General features: G+C 40.7%; 1 protein-coding gene and 1 pseudogene across 1 annotated transcript in view; both read left to right on the forward strand.

Moving 5' to 3' along the window:
- The window catches only part of ADAM23 (ADAM metallopeptidase domain 23), a 199,153-nt gene that overhangs the window by 15,180 nt on the left and 169,492 nt on the right, over positions 1 to 14,481 (forward strand). The window lies entirely within an intron of this gene.
- LOC105003693 lies at positions 13,674 to 14,183 on the forward strand (annotated as a pseudogene).

The raw sequence follows: 14,481 nt of genomic DNA on the forward strand, positions 1-14,481 counted from the left end.
AGTGTTCTTGCCTGGAGAATCCCAGGGACAGAGGAGCCTCGTGGGCTGCCGTCTTTGGGGTCGCACAGAGTCGGACACGACTGAAGTGACTTAGCAGTTAGCATCTCAATAATCAGGGCCTGTGAACCAGGGCTTCCCTGGTGGCTCAGATGGTAAAGAATCCACCTGCAATGCAGGAGATCTGGATTTGATCCCTGGGTTGGACAGATCCCCTGGAGGAGGGCATGGCAACTCACTCCAGTATTCTTGTGTGGAGGATCCCCATGGACAGAGGAGCCTGGCAGCTACAGTCCATAGGGTGGCAAAGAGTTGGACACGACTGAGCGACTAAGCATAGCGCAGCGCAGCACATGAACTAATCACACACCAAGGGTTCACAACCACATGCACCTCCCCTGGTCTTCCTCTGCAACCAGTTGGTTTTCTTGACATTTTTTTTTTTTCCTAAATAAACTCCAGATAAATAATCTTGTTGAAAATGCTGCCATTTTAATAGTATTTTGTTTATCTGCTTACCTTTGCTTATTGATCTTCCTTAATTTCTTTACTCCTCTATCAGATTCTCCTTCTGCCTTCTTTATTGAACAAGGGAGTTCTTGTTGGGCGTTTCCAAATCACATGTCGGACATTTGACTGTTCTATGAGAGCCTTTTATTTTTTAATATCTAAAAATATTTTTTAATAGTAGTGTGCATGCAGCCTGAAGAAATAGGTCTTCATAAAGAGCTGAATTTACTAAGAACTGGTTAATTTGTCTTCTTTTCCCCATTAATACCCAATTTAAATGTTTTGCCAGCATGTGATAACCAGTGTTTCCACACAGACATGATATTTCAGTCCTAAGCAGGGAAACTGGCATTTTAATGATCCAGTATAGGCATTTATTTGTGGGATAAATATGATTCACACTAGGCTGTTTAGCGGAGAAGGCAATGGCACCCCACTCCAGTACTCTTGCCTGGAAAATCCCATGGGTGGAGGAGCCTGGTAGGCTGCAGTCCATGGGGTCGCTGAGTCGGATGCGATTGAGAGACTTCACTTTCACTTTTCACTTTCATGCATTGGAGAAGGAAATGGAAACCCATTCCAGTGTTCTTGCCTGGAGAATCCCAGGGACGGGGGAGCCTGGTAAGCTGCTGTCTATGGAGTCGCACAGAGTTGGACACGACTGAAGCGACTTAGCAGTAGCAGTAGGCTGTTTAGAGTGTCAGATATTATTTGACTTATCTTAAACTCCTTTCCCACGTAGCAGGGGAAGAATGGTTGGGGAATCAGGGGTCGGAGGGTCTCTCAGATCTGCTAATACCAGCTATTTAGACTTGGGCAAGTTACTTAGCCTTTCTAAGCTCTAGATTTTTTTGGGGGGGGGTCAATAACATGGACTTAATAATAGTATGCACCCCAGAGGCTATGCTTGGTCAAAATGGTATCACCCACGTAAAGTGGTTTGCACTGTGCCAGGCATGTAGGAAGTACTCAGTAAATGTTATCTGTTAATTACTGACTAGGGAATCCAAGCTGTGCTCTTTTATGGACAAACAGTTGTTTTATTAGAAAAGAAGGTGGGTTTAGAAGTAATTATGAGGACGTTTGTGGGAGGGGTGATTCTCTGAGTCTTCCTGGTTTTATGGTTGCTGGTGCGCTCGACTGATCCACCTCAGATGAGACTAGAGTATTTATGCAAGAATAAATACTCATGGGGGGCTTCCCAGGCGGTGCAGTTGGTAAGGAATCTACCTGCCAGTGCAGGGGACATAGGAGACTCGGGTTTGATCCCTGGGTTGGGAAGATTCCCTGGAGAAGGAAATGGTAACCCACTTTCTGTATTCTTGCCAGAGAAATCCCCTGGACAGAGGAGCCTGGTGGGCTGCAGTCCATGGGGTCACAAAGAGTTGGACACAACTGAGCATGCATGTGGTATCACTAAGTACTCAGGGATGTGATATGATGCCTTGGAGGTTGCCACCCTCTAGACTGCAGTGTGTCCACATGGTGTTTATAGTCTGGCAGATAGAAGAGCTTTCCCTGAACCTTTGCAGTGATTAGCACTCCAAGGTAGGCTTAGAATCAAGCATCTTGACGCAGCTTTTAAGGTGAACTGTTTTCTGTGTCTAATTGTATGTTTGTGTGTGCATGCTCAGTTGCTCAGTCACGTCTGACTCTTTTCGATCCCATGGACTGTAGCCAGGCTCTTCTATCCATGGGATTTCCCAGGCAATGATACTGAAGTGGGTTGCCATTTCCTTCTTCAGGGGGTCTTCCAGACTCAGGGATGGAACCTGTTCTTCTTGTGTCTCCTGCATTGGCAGGTGGATTCTTTACCACTGAGCCACCTGGAATCCCTAATTATATGTCTATATATCTGTGTATGGCTCAGTGGGTAAATGACCTGCCTGCCAATGCAGGAGACACAGGAGGCACAGATTCGATCCCTGAGTCAGGAAGATCCCACGGATGAGGAAATGGCAACTTGCTCCAGTATTCTTGTCTGAAAAATCCCATGGACAGAGGAGCCTGGCAGGCTATGGTCCAAAGGGTTGCAGAGTCAGTCGCACACGACTGAACAACTAAACACAAAAACAACATCTATGTAATTGCCAAAGTTATAGATATGGTGTGGCACCAAACACTCTATGTAACACACATTCGTATGGTAATTTCCCTGGAACTGTCCCATTGGACATTCACCTTTCTCTCCTCTCCCAAACTCCCCAAACAAAACAAAACCCAAGAAATATTTTCATTTGCAATTGATAGTTTTCTGGCTTTGGAAAGGAATGCCAACAGTTATAAATCATAGCAGATAGAATAGTATGTAGTCCTCATAGCCAGAAATATTTAACAGGGTAAAAACATTAGAAATATAATTCTGTTTTTGTTTGGACCCTGTGATATTATTGAACATCTTATGACCAAGAAGTGAAATTTTGGGCTTTGCCTTTTAACTGCCTTAACCAAGTGGAGTTCATACACTGACTCCCCTTCTCTTGTAAATCATGGCTAAAAATAGTTAGTGAACTCTTGTTAATTACTATGGTCTGCCCTGTACAATGTAACGGACTTTCATTTCTGTAGAATGTTCAGACCATAGTTAGAGGCATTTATCACTGCTGGGCAGCATAAAAGCAATTACTCGTTCCCTTCAGAACCAATGGGGCATTGGGATGATACTATCTTATTTTTGGCTTTGCTGCTGCTGCGTCACTTCAGTCATGTCCGACTCTGTGCAACCCCACAGATGGCAGCCCACCAGGCTGCTCTGTCCCTGGGATTCTCCAGGCAAGAATATTGGAGTGGGTTGCTATTTCCTTCTCCATTTTGGCTTTGCAGTGGTGCATAAAACATTTTTTTTTTTGGAAATAGTTAACTATTATTCCTTCCTTTCTAATGAAATATGTCTATATTTTTCTTTTTATTCTTTTATTTGGGACATTAATCCTTTTAAGATCTGCTGATTCACTTTAGGATTATTACTCAGATAGTATATTTATAAACTATCCTGTCTGCTTATCAGATCTTATGTTGTTTTTCCATTTTAGTTTTCTGGAAATTCTGGCTTTCCCCTGATGTGTTTTAACACCCTAATGTGATAAATGTTTAGGAACGTCTTTGATTTATTTGTGTCATACATTTGTTTGTCGTGTAACATTTAAGAATTTTAGTTCTTTCACAAACAGCATCATCTTCCTTGATACCCAGGCTACATTTCCAACTATTTATCTCACATCTCCACTTGGATATCTAAAAGATGACTCAACCTAACATGTTCAAAGAAGAACTTTTGCTTCTAATATCTCCTACCCCATTGTGCTCCTTCCGTGTTCTTCTCATTTGAGTAAATGGAAAATCATCCTTCCAACTAAGCCCTAGAGCCTTTACCCTTCTCTTAAACATAACTTCAAGCCATCAGATCTTGTTGGTTTCTCGTCAGGGCTATTTAGAATCTGACCGTTTCTCATTGGCTCCACTGATGCCAACCTGGTCTAATCTACCATTACTTTGTATTATTAAAATATCTTCCTACCTCTTAATCCCTACTTTGGTCCAGTTCCTGTCAGTCTGGCTGCAGTCTGTTTTACACTCTTCAGGCATAGTGATTCTTTTAAATACTAATTGGGATCATGTCACTCTTCAGCTCAGTAACCTGCAAGGGCTTCCTATCTGGTTCAGAGTGACTTTTTATCTCTCTTAATCATGAAGTAGTCACTGCTAGTAGGAAGTTTTGTATATGTTTTATATACACAGCTTCAGTTCAGTTCAGTTGCTCAGTTGTGTCTGCCTCTTTGTGACCCCATGGACTGCAGCTCACCAGGCTTCCCTGTCCATTACCAACTCCCGGAGCTTGCTCAAACTCATGACCATTGAGTCAGTGATGCCATCCAACCATCTCATCCTCTGTCATCCCCTTCTCTTCCTGCCTTCAATCTTTCCCAGCATCAGGATACTTTCCAGTGAGTCAGTTCTTCGGGCCAGGTGGCCGAAGTATTGGAGCTTCAGCATCAGTCCTTCCAATGAATACTCAGGACTGATTTCCTTTAGGATTGACTGATTTGATCTCCTTGTAGTCCAAGGGACTCTCAAGAGTCTTCTCTAACACCACAGTTTGAAAACATCAATTCTTTGGCTCCCAGCCTTCTTTGTGGTTCAACTCTGACATCCATACATGACTCCTGGAAAAACCATAGCTTTGACTAGACAGACCTTTGTTGGTAATGTCTCTGCTTTTTAATATGCTGTCTAGGTTGTCATAGCTTTTCTTCCAAGGAGCAAGCGTCTTTTAATTTCATGACTGTAGTCACCATCTGCAGTAATTTTGGAGCCCAAGAAAATAAAGTCTGTCACTGTTTCCATTGTTTCCCCATCTATTTGCCATGAAGTGATGAGACCAGATGCCATGATCTTCATATTTTGAATGTTGAGTTTCAAGCCAGCTTCTTCACTCTCCTCTTTCACCTTCATCAAGAGGCTCTTTAGTTTCTCTTCGCTTTCTGCCCTAAAGGTGGTGTCATCTGCTTATCTGAGGTTATTGATATTTCTCCTGGCAATCTTGATTCTGCTTGTGCTTCATCCAGCTCAGCATTTCGCATGATGTACTCTGCATATGAGTTAAATAAGCAGTGGCAGTATACAACCTTAATGTATTCCTTTCCCAGTTTGGAACACAGCTTAGGAAGATTGCTAAGACGTAAGCATCACGCTCACTCATGGTTTACAAATACTATAATAAGCGGATTTACCTACTTTGTCCCATTCCCATTTTAATTAAAAATTTTTGATTTTTCTGTTTTCAATCCATAGATCAAGCAATTAAAATGGAGCCTTTTTTGTTATAACAATAAAAGTAAGAATAACACCAAAATGTATTTGATTATACTGTTTAAAAATGCTTTTGATGTGTCAGTGGCTTTCAAAAGATTATACTATATTATTTATTGCAAAAAGATAGAAGATGCTTCTGAGATCAGCAGACAGTAGGCTGAATGAGAGAAGGGTTATGGCTGTAATAATGAGTGTCACAGTTTTTATTTCCACGAAGAGCAGTGCGTTCTTTAGTAGTTGGGGAGATTGCTTGAGGCCAGAGAAGAGGAGCTTCCTTGTGAGGTCGGGAGTCTTCACAGAATTTTTGGAAGGGGACTCATAGAATCAGAGCTAAAGGAAATGGATTGTACTGTAACCATTGGACTTCCTGAGGAGTGGATGATCACAGAAAGGTGGGTATCAGCTGGAGCCCTTGAGAAGAAAATTGCTCAAAACAAGTGTTTGGAGATGTTTTGCTGGAAACTGAGATTTGCTAATTGCTAGATGAATAAAACAAATGGAGAGTAATGTTTATGAGAAAGAAAAAGGAGTAGTTCTGTTTTTGCAAGTTAAACTTCTTTATAGTTGCAAAATAGATATAACATAAACTTTACCATTTTGATCATTTAAATGTACATCCTGTGGTATTAAGGAAATGGCAACCCACTCCAGTACTCTTGCCTGGAATATCCCATGGACAGAGGAACCTGGTGGGCTGGAGTCCATGGGACCTCAAAGAGTCAGACATAACTGAGTGACTGAGCACACGAGTTTTATTGTGCAACTGTCATCATCATCCATCTCCATAATGTTTTTCATCTTCTCCAGCTGAAGCTCTATAAATATTTATTCCCTATTCCTCCCTCTCCCTGGCCTCTGGCAACTACAATCTTACTTTTTATCTCTGTGACTCTGTCTTAGATACCTAATTTGACTAGAATCATAAAGTATTTGTCTTTTTTGTGACTGGCTTATATTACTTAGCATAATGTCTTCAGGATTCATCCCTATTGAAGCATGTATTGGAATTTCTGTTCTCTTTAAGGATGATTAGTATTCCACTATAGACCCAGGTTTGATCCCTGGGTTGGGAAGATCCCCTGGAGTAGAGAATGGCTACCCACTCCAGTATTCTTGTCTGGAGAATTCCATGGGTGTAGGAGCCTTGTGGGCTATAGTCCATGGGGTTGCAAAGAATTGTATATGACTGAGTGACTAACACTTTCACTTTTTTCATACACACACACACACACACACACACACACACACCACATTTTGTTTATTCATTAATTTGCTGAAAGATACTTAGACTGTTCTACCTTTGGCTAATGTGAATAATGCAGCTGTGAACATGGATATAGAAATATCTGAGTCTCTGTGTTCAGTTCTTTTGGGTGTATACCCAGAAGTGGAATTTCTAGGTCATATGGTAGTTCTGTTTTTAATTTTTTGAGGAATTACTATAACATTTTCCAAAGCAGCTTCATTATTTACATTCCCACCAGCAATTCACGAGTATTCCAGTTTCTCCATGTCCACATCAAAACTTGTTTTCTATTGTTGTTTTAATAACAGCCATCCTAATTTGTGTGAAATAGAATCTTATTATGGTTTTGATTTACATTTTTCTGATGGTTAGTAATATTGAACACCTTTTCGTTTGCTTATTGACCATTTGTATATTTTTCTTGGTGACATGACTGTTCATTCCTTTGCCTATTTTAAAATTGAGTTGTTTGTTTTTTAGTTGAGTTGTAAGAGTTCTTTACATATTCTGGGTATCAATCGCTACCAGACATATTTTTCTTTTATTCTATGAGCTGATTTTTTTACTTTTTAAAATTTAGTTCTTAATTTTAATGAAGTTCACTTTTCTATATTTTCTCTTGTTGCCTGTGCTTTTGGTTTCATAGCCAAGAAACCATTGCAAAACCCAATGTCATTAAGCTTTACCCCTGTATTTTCTTCTAAGAGTTTTATGGCTTATGGTTAAGTGTTCAATTCATTTTTAAATAATTTCTGTATATGGTGTAAGTTAAGGATCCAGCTTCAGTGTTTTGCATGTGGTTATTAAGTTTGTTTTTTTCCCCCATCACCACTTATTTAAAAGACTGTCTTTTCCCCCATTGAATGGCCTTGGCATCCTCATTGAAAGTCATTTGACAAGAATTTATTTCTGGGCTCTTCAGTCCATTGGTCTACATGTCTCTCTTTCTATCAGGATCATATTGTTTTGATTACTGTTGTTGCTGTTCAGTTGCTAAATTGTGTCCAACTCCTTGCGACCCCATGAATTGCAGCATGCCAGGCTTCCTTGTCCTTCACTATCTCAGGAACTATGAGACTTTCAGCTTTGTTCTTTTTCAAGACTGCTTTGACTGTTCAGGGTCCTTGAAATTCCATATGAATTTTAGGATAGATTTTTTAATTTGTGCAAAAACTATCATTGGAATTTTAATAAGAATTGCACTGAATCTGTAAATTGCTTTGGGTAGTATTGCTATCTCAACAGTATTATGTTTTCCAATCCATGAATATGAGATGTCTTTCTATTTATTTGTGTTTTGTTTAGTTTCTTTTTTTATCAGTGTTGTAGTGTTCAGAGTCCAAGTCTTTCACCTGCTTGGTTAAGTTTATTCCTAAGTACTTATTCTTTTTGATACTATTGTAAATAGAATTGTTCACTTAGTTTCCTTTTAAGATTTTGCATTGTTAATTTATAAAAATTAAACTAAGTTTGTGCGTTGATTTTGTATTCTTTAACTTTGCTGAATTCATTAATTAGTTCTAGTAGGGTTTTTTCCTTCTTTATTATTTTTTAATTTATTTATTTTAATTGGAGGCTAATTACTTTACAATATTGTGGTGGTTTTTGCCATACGTTGACATGAATCAGCCATGGGTGTACATGTGTCCCCCATCCTGAACCCCACTCCTGCCTCCCTTCCCATCCCATCCCTCTGGTTTGTCCCAGTGCACAGGCTTTGAGTACCCTGTTTCATGCATTGAACTTGGACTGGTCATCTATTTCACATTTGGTTCAATGCTATTCTCTCAAATCATCCCACCCTTGCCTTCTCCCACAGAGTCCAAAAGTCTGTTCTTTACATCTGTGTCTCTTTTGTTGTCTTGCACATAGGGTTGTTGTTATCATCTTTCTAAATTCCACATATATGCGTTAATATACGGTATTGGTGTTTTTCTTTCTGACTTACTTCACTCTGTATAATAGGCTCCAGTTTCCTCCACCTCATTAGAACTGACTCAAATGCGTTCTTTTTTTATAGCTGAGTAATACTCCATTGTGTATGTGTACCACAGCTTTCTTATCCATTTGTCTGCCAATGGACATCTAGGTTGCTTCCGTGTCCTGGCCACTGTAAACAGTGTTGCAATGAACATTGGGGTACACGTGCCTCTTTCAATTCTGGTTTTCTTGGTTTGTATGTCCAGCAGTGGGATTGCTGGGTCATATGGCCATTCTTTTTCCAGTTTTTTAAGGAATCTCCACACTCTTCGCCATAGTGGTTGTGCTAGTTTGCATTCCTACCAACAGTGTAAGGGGGTTCTCTTTTCTCTACACCCTTTCCAGCATTTACTCTTTGTAGACTTTTTGATGGCAGCCATTCTGACTGGCGTGAGATGGTACCCCATTGTGGTTTTGATTTGTATTTCTCTGATAATGAGTGATGTTGAGCATCTTTTCATGTGTTTGTTAGCCATCTGTATGTCTTCTTTGGAGACACGACTGAGTGACTGAACTGAACTGATGATCTACAAACAGAGGTAATTTTATATCTTTTCCACTTAGTTTTCTAGCCTATCCCTTTAGTTTTCATGAAAGGCAGTGAAATTTGTTCCTTTTTCTTGTCTAAGTGTTCTGGCTAGGAATTCCAGTACTGTGTTGAATAGAAGTGGCAAAAAGTGGCATGTTTGTCTTATTCCTGATCTTAGAGAAAAAGCTTCCATAAAGTATGATGTTAGCTGTGGATTTTTCTTGTGTAGCCTTTATGATGTTGAGATAGTTTCTTTCTAATGCATGTTTTATCTCCCAGGTTTCTTTAAAAGGGATACCAGAATATGTATGAGTAGAATAATGAATTGGCTGCATATCAGGTGGGCAGTTTTGGACAGTTCACTTACCTCTCTGGACTTGACTTTCTTCATTTCAAAAATAAGGAGATTGGGTTAGATGAGGAATCTCAAACTTTTGTGTGCACTGGAACTTTCTGGGGTAAGTTGTTGAAAACATTTTGAGTTAGTAGTTCTGTATGGAGACCAGAGGTTTTTTATATCGCAGGCTTTTTTGATGTGGGTGTGTTTGTTCTCTGCAGTCCTTTATCAGTTCTAAAATTCTGTAAAGTATTCTTCATTGAGAGGTGACTGGGTATTCCTAAGAGGTAATGAAATACCGGGATTGGTGGTTGAGTTAGGGATTGTTCATTATTCCAGACAAGGTCTGTGTTTGTGGAGTAGTTGCTTCCTGAGTTTCTGGCATGTTGGAAAAAGACAAGGAATTATAAAATGTGGAGTCATTGTTTGAAAGTGTGAAAATAGCTGGCTCCAGAAGTAGTTGGCAATTCAGGAAGGAAGAACTTTTGAAAATGGAGGCAGAAGAGGGCCTAAGGAACAATTTTCCACAAAGAGACTTCGAGTGAGGTCACAATGCCCTTTGATTTATCAGCAAGAAGTCCTTGGTGGGACAGTTTCTAGTAGGGGAATTCCAAAGAGCAGTGCTGGAAATCAGAGGAAAAAAATGTTGCAGTAGGTGAAAAACTGATGACCCATTTACATATATAAACATGCCCGCCCTCATGGGCAAAATTTATGTAAATATTTGTGCAAAGTTAGTAACGGCTCTACTGTATTTATTTAGTCTAAGAATTCAGAGTTCATTAAAAAAAATGAAATGGAAAGTTTCTCTCCCATAATTCCCCAAGGGCTGTTAAATTTTTATTTTTAGTTCTCTTAATGTTAAATAATTTATCTCTGCACTATTTTTAGACCCATCAAAAGACATTATCTTTTGTCTGCCTGTTATGAAATGTGAAGACTGTATCACACTGTGCTGTGCTTCTTCCTTTCTTTCCTCTGCCTCTTGATTTTTATTTCTTACATTTCAGATTTTCTGGTAGCGTTAGCAGGAGTGTACAGTTAAAACAAACTTGGAGAGGGAGGGCATAGGTTTAGAGTTATGTGGTAAGTTGCTGTCTTCTGCCTCTGGGGAGAACCACGAAGGTCAGCTCAACTACATGTACCTTCCTTTGATGAGCTGCTAACAGCTGCTGCTCAGCATACAAGGCTTTGGAAGGCTGATGGGAAGGGATGGAGAGAAATGTTGTGGAGGAAAAACATTGCATTTTTTCTTCTCCATTATTTTTTAAAGGTGAGAAGGGACCAGAAGATGAAGTGCCTATTAGAATTTTGTTCTGGTTTAAATGGCTAACCACTGATGGGTTTTAAACAAGGAAATAACATTATCTGACTTATATTTTAAGAAGATCCTTCTGGCAATTTATAGATGGGCTGTAGAGGGATAAGAGTTGTAGGAAGGGGATCAGTTAGGAGGTGCTCACAGTTGTCCAGGGCAGAGTCTATGTGGCCCTGCACAAAGATGGTAGCAGAGGAATTAAAAGAAAGTAGTTCAAAGAAGGCAGAGAGCTGAAGAATTGTTGCTTCTGAACTATGGTGCTAGAGAAGACTCTTGAGGGTCCCTTGGAAAGCAAGGAGATCAAACCAGTCAATCTTAAAGGAAATCAACCCTGAATACTCTTTGGAAGGACTGATGCTGAAGCTGAAGCTCCAATACTTTGGCCACCTGATGGAACAGCTGACTCACTGGAAAAGACCCTGATGCTGGGAAAGATTGAAGGCAGAAGGAGAAGAGGGTGACAGAGGATGAAATGGTTGGATGGCATCACGAACTTGGGCAAACTCCGGGAGGTGATAAGGGACAGAGAAGCCTGGGGTGCTGCAGTCCATGGTGTTGTGAAGAGGTTGCCAAGGTTGCCAAGACCCATGACTTAGTGACTGAACAACAACAACAAAAGTTGATTAGAGATATATTTAGTGGTGAAGACTTCAGACTGTTGATGTAGGGGTGGGTGAGCTAGAAAAGTCTTGCTAGAATGATAACCTTCCAAAGATGTCCACGTCCTAATCCCCAGAAACTGAGTATGTTACCATATGTGGTGGTAAACGGTGGCTCTGATCACTAAATTCTAACATGTGGAGAGGGTTTCCCATAGCAGCAAGGAATTCTCAGGACACAAAAATGTATATGATACTGCAATTCATTTCTGACATTATTTACCTGGAGATAGGTAAATAAAATCACCCTCATTTCAGATGCCAGTTGCAAGCACTGGTTATCACCTGTACTTCTGAGCGACTGGCTGTAAATAAGAGGTGCCCATGACCTCCTTAGGTTTGATTAATTTGCTTACAGCAGCTCAGAGCTCAGAGAAACATTTTGCTTGCTAGATCGTTGGTTTATTATAAAAGGAGATAACACAGGAACAGCCAGGTGGAAGAGATGCGGAAGGCAAAGTACGAGGAAAGGGCGTGGGGCCTCCATGCTCTCTCCTAGCCACCACTCTCTCCGAATCTCCATGTGTTCACCAAACCAGAAGTTCTCTTAATCTCCTTTTTTGTTGTTTTTAAGAACACTTCATTGCATAGGAATGATTGATGAAATCATTGGCCACTGAACCTCCAGCTTCTCTCCCTTTCCCGGAGGTCAGAGGGTGGAACTAAAAGTTCCAATTCTCTATTCAGGATTGGTTCCCCTGGCAACCAGCCCCCATCCTTAGATGCTTTCCAAGAATCATCTGAATAGCAAAAACCTAGTTGTGGTGAAAAAGGGCTTGTTATGAATAACAGGACACCTTTATGGCTCTGAAATACTTTCAAAAACTAGTGACAGAGACCAACTGTGATGACAAAAGATGCTCCTATTGCTCTTACTGCCCAGGAAATTCCCAGGGTTTGGGGAGCTGTGAACCAGGAACCGTGGATGAAAATATATGTATAAATTTTTGATCATGTGACCAAATTCATATATTTCTTATAAATCACAATATTGCACATGGCAAGTAGACCTTGTAAATGTGATCAAGGTAAAGATGGGGAGTGTGTCCTTGAATATTTCAGTGGGCAGTGTCATCACAGGTCCGTATCATCACAGAAGCAGAGGTTGGAGAGATGCGAGGAAGGATTATTACTGAGCTGGCTGACTGATGTGCTCAGAAGCTAGTGCTATGGCTCTGGCTTTGGAGGAAACAAACAACTTTATTTTGAGGTCATCCAGCAAGGAGACAGGAGACAGGACTCAAATCTGTATCTCCCATCCAGGGTTCAGGGCAAAATTTAAGGGCAGACTTGGCAGAAGCTGATTGCCTGGTCTCAAAACAGTCCTCTCTGGAAGCCAGGTTTCCTTGCTGAAGAACTTCTCCCTTCAAAAAGGGCTCTAGTGGCAGCATTTCTGTCTGTAAAATAACTCCAGGTTTGAATAATCGGCCACTTGCTTCAAGAAAGCAAAGCCAGTTTAAGGTCGTCAGTGCTGTTTCAATTTCCCCCTTTTTCTTTATACATTCCTCAGGCTTGAGGGAAATCATGTGCTGACTGCTCTAGCTGCTTCCTGCTGATTAGGGGTGTGGATTTTTATGAGAAGAATGAAATTATTTTGTACTTAATTGTAAATATTCTTGAGTCCCACCTTGAACTCTTACATCTTGGGCAATTATCATGCTAGTGGGGAGACCTTTCTAAGTAGACAAGGCAGACAATATGTACAAAATTGTATAAGACCCGTGAAGGTGTCTACAAATATCAGAAAATGTCTGTAATTTTCCATGGCTTTTGGCATAGCAGTAAAGTCAATTTGCCAGTCAGTGCCTGGTTCTGTGCCTTGGTTTTACACCTCTTTTATTGTTGGGGTGGCTTGGTTTTTGGATTGTTTCTGACCAGGTCAGACAATTGTGTTACCTTTTGGTTGGTCCTTTGTGTTGTGGACCAGCAGTAAATTGTAGCCAGTGATGGGTAAGTCACTGCCATAATGGTTTCCTTAATGTAGTTAAGTAATAACTCTTTTCATTAACTGCTCAGGTATAAGCATTAGTCCTTGTTATAAATCCAGTCTTCTTTGGTTGTTTGGTACCGATCATCTAAGTCTTAAGGTTCATCATGAAATCTTCCTTCAGGCCGTGCCTCCCTGCGCTTGGCGCGGTCTTTACGTCGGAGCCCCGAGAATAAGTGTATCCGGCCATTCATACGCCCAACCTCGGCTCTCGGTGGTCGGATTTCGTGTCCTATCGGGCCGAAAGGGTGACGGCGCCTCTAGGATGAAGCTTGTGAGCATGCAGAGCCGGGAAAAGAGTACTTAGAAGCTGCAGAGGTTTATTAAGAAATAATGTAACCCAATTCTGGAATGTTTCAAGTCAGGGATGGACTTTTTTGATTTCATTTTTGATGAAATTGAGTCACAAAACTGTAACCATTGAATTAAAGAATGGAACACAAGTCCACGGAACAATCACAGGTGTAGATGTCAGTATGAACACACACCTTAAAGCAGTGAAAATGACCCTGAAGAACAGAGAACCTGTACAGCTGGAAACACTGAGTATTTGAGGAAATAACATTCGGTATTTTATTCTGCCAGACAGCTTACCTCTGGATACACCACTCGTGGATGTGGAACCAAAGGTGAAGTCTAAGAAAAGGGAAGCTGATGCAGGAAGAGGCCGAGGCCGAGGAAGAGGACGTGGCCGAGGCCGAGGCAGAGGCAGAGGGGGTCCTAGGCGATAATGTCTCTCAAGACTACTATCTCAAAGTAGTGGGGCAGGAAGACGGATACGTGACAGAGGAAGATTAAGGCCAAGGCAGAGAAATGTGAAGTCCTAAGCGATAATGTTGCTGGAGCTTACTGTTTCACAGGGAAGAATGTTCAAGTTTTTTGTACAGGCTTTGTTTGTTTGTAGCAGTTTTTAATAAACATAAATGTAACAACAACAAAAAAAGAAATCTTCCTTCATCTGCTTTCTCTAGATCCATATCTGAATACTGAGACTTAAAGAGAGATAGGTCCGCTCTCGGGATGAGTGCTAAGGCCTTAGGATCTGGTTTTTTGGTTCTGGCTGCCTGTTTTGTGACCTGATCAGGCAAATTATTTCCATTAGCTGT

This window comes from Bison bison, unplaced genomic scaffold (genome assembly GCF_000754665.1).
Source record: "Bison bison bison isolate TAMUID 2011002044 unplaced genomic scaffold, Bison_UMD1.0 scf7180017864471, whole genome shotgun sequence".
NCBI lineage: Eukaryota > Metazoa > Chordata > Mammalia > Artiodactyla > Bovidae > Bison > Bison bison.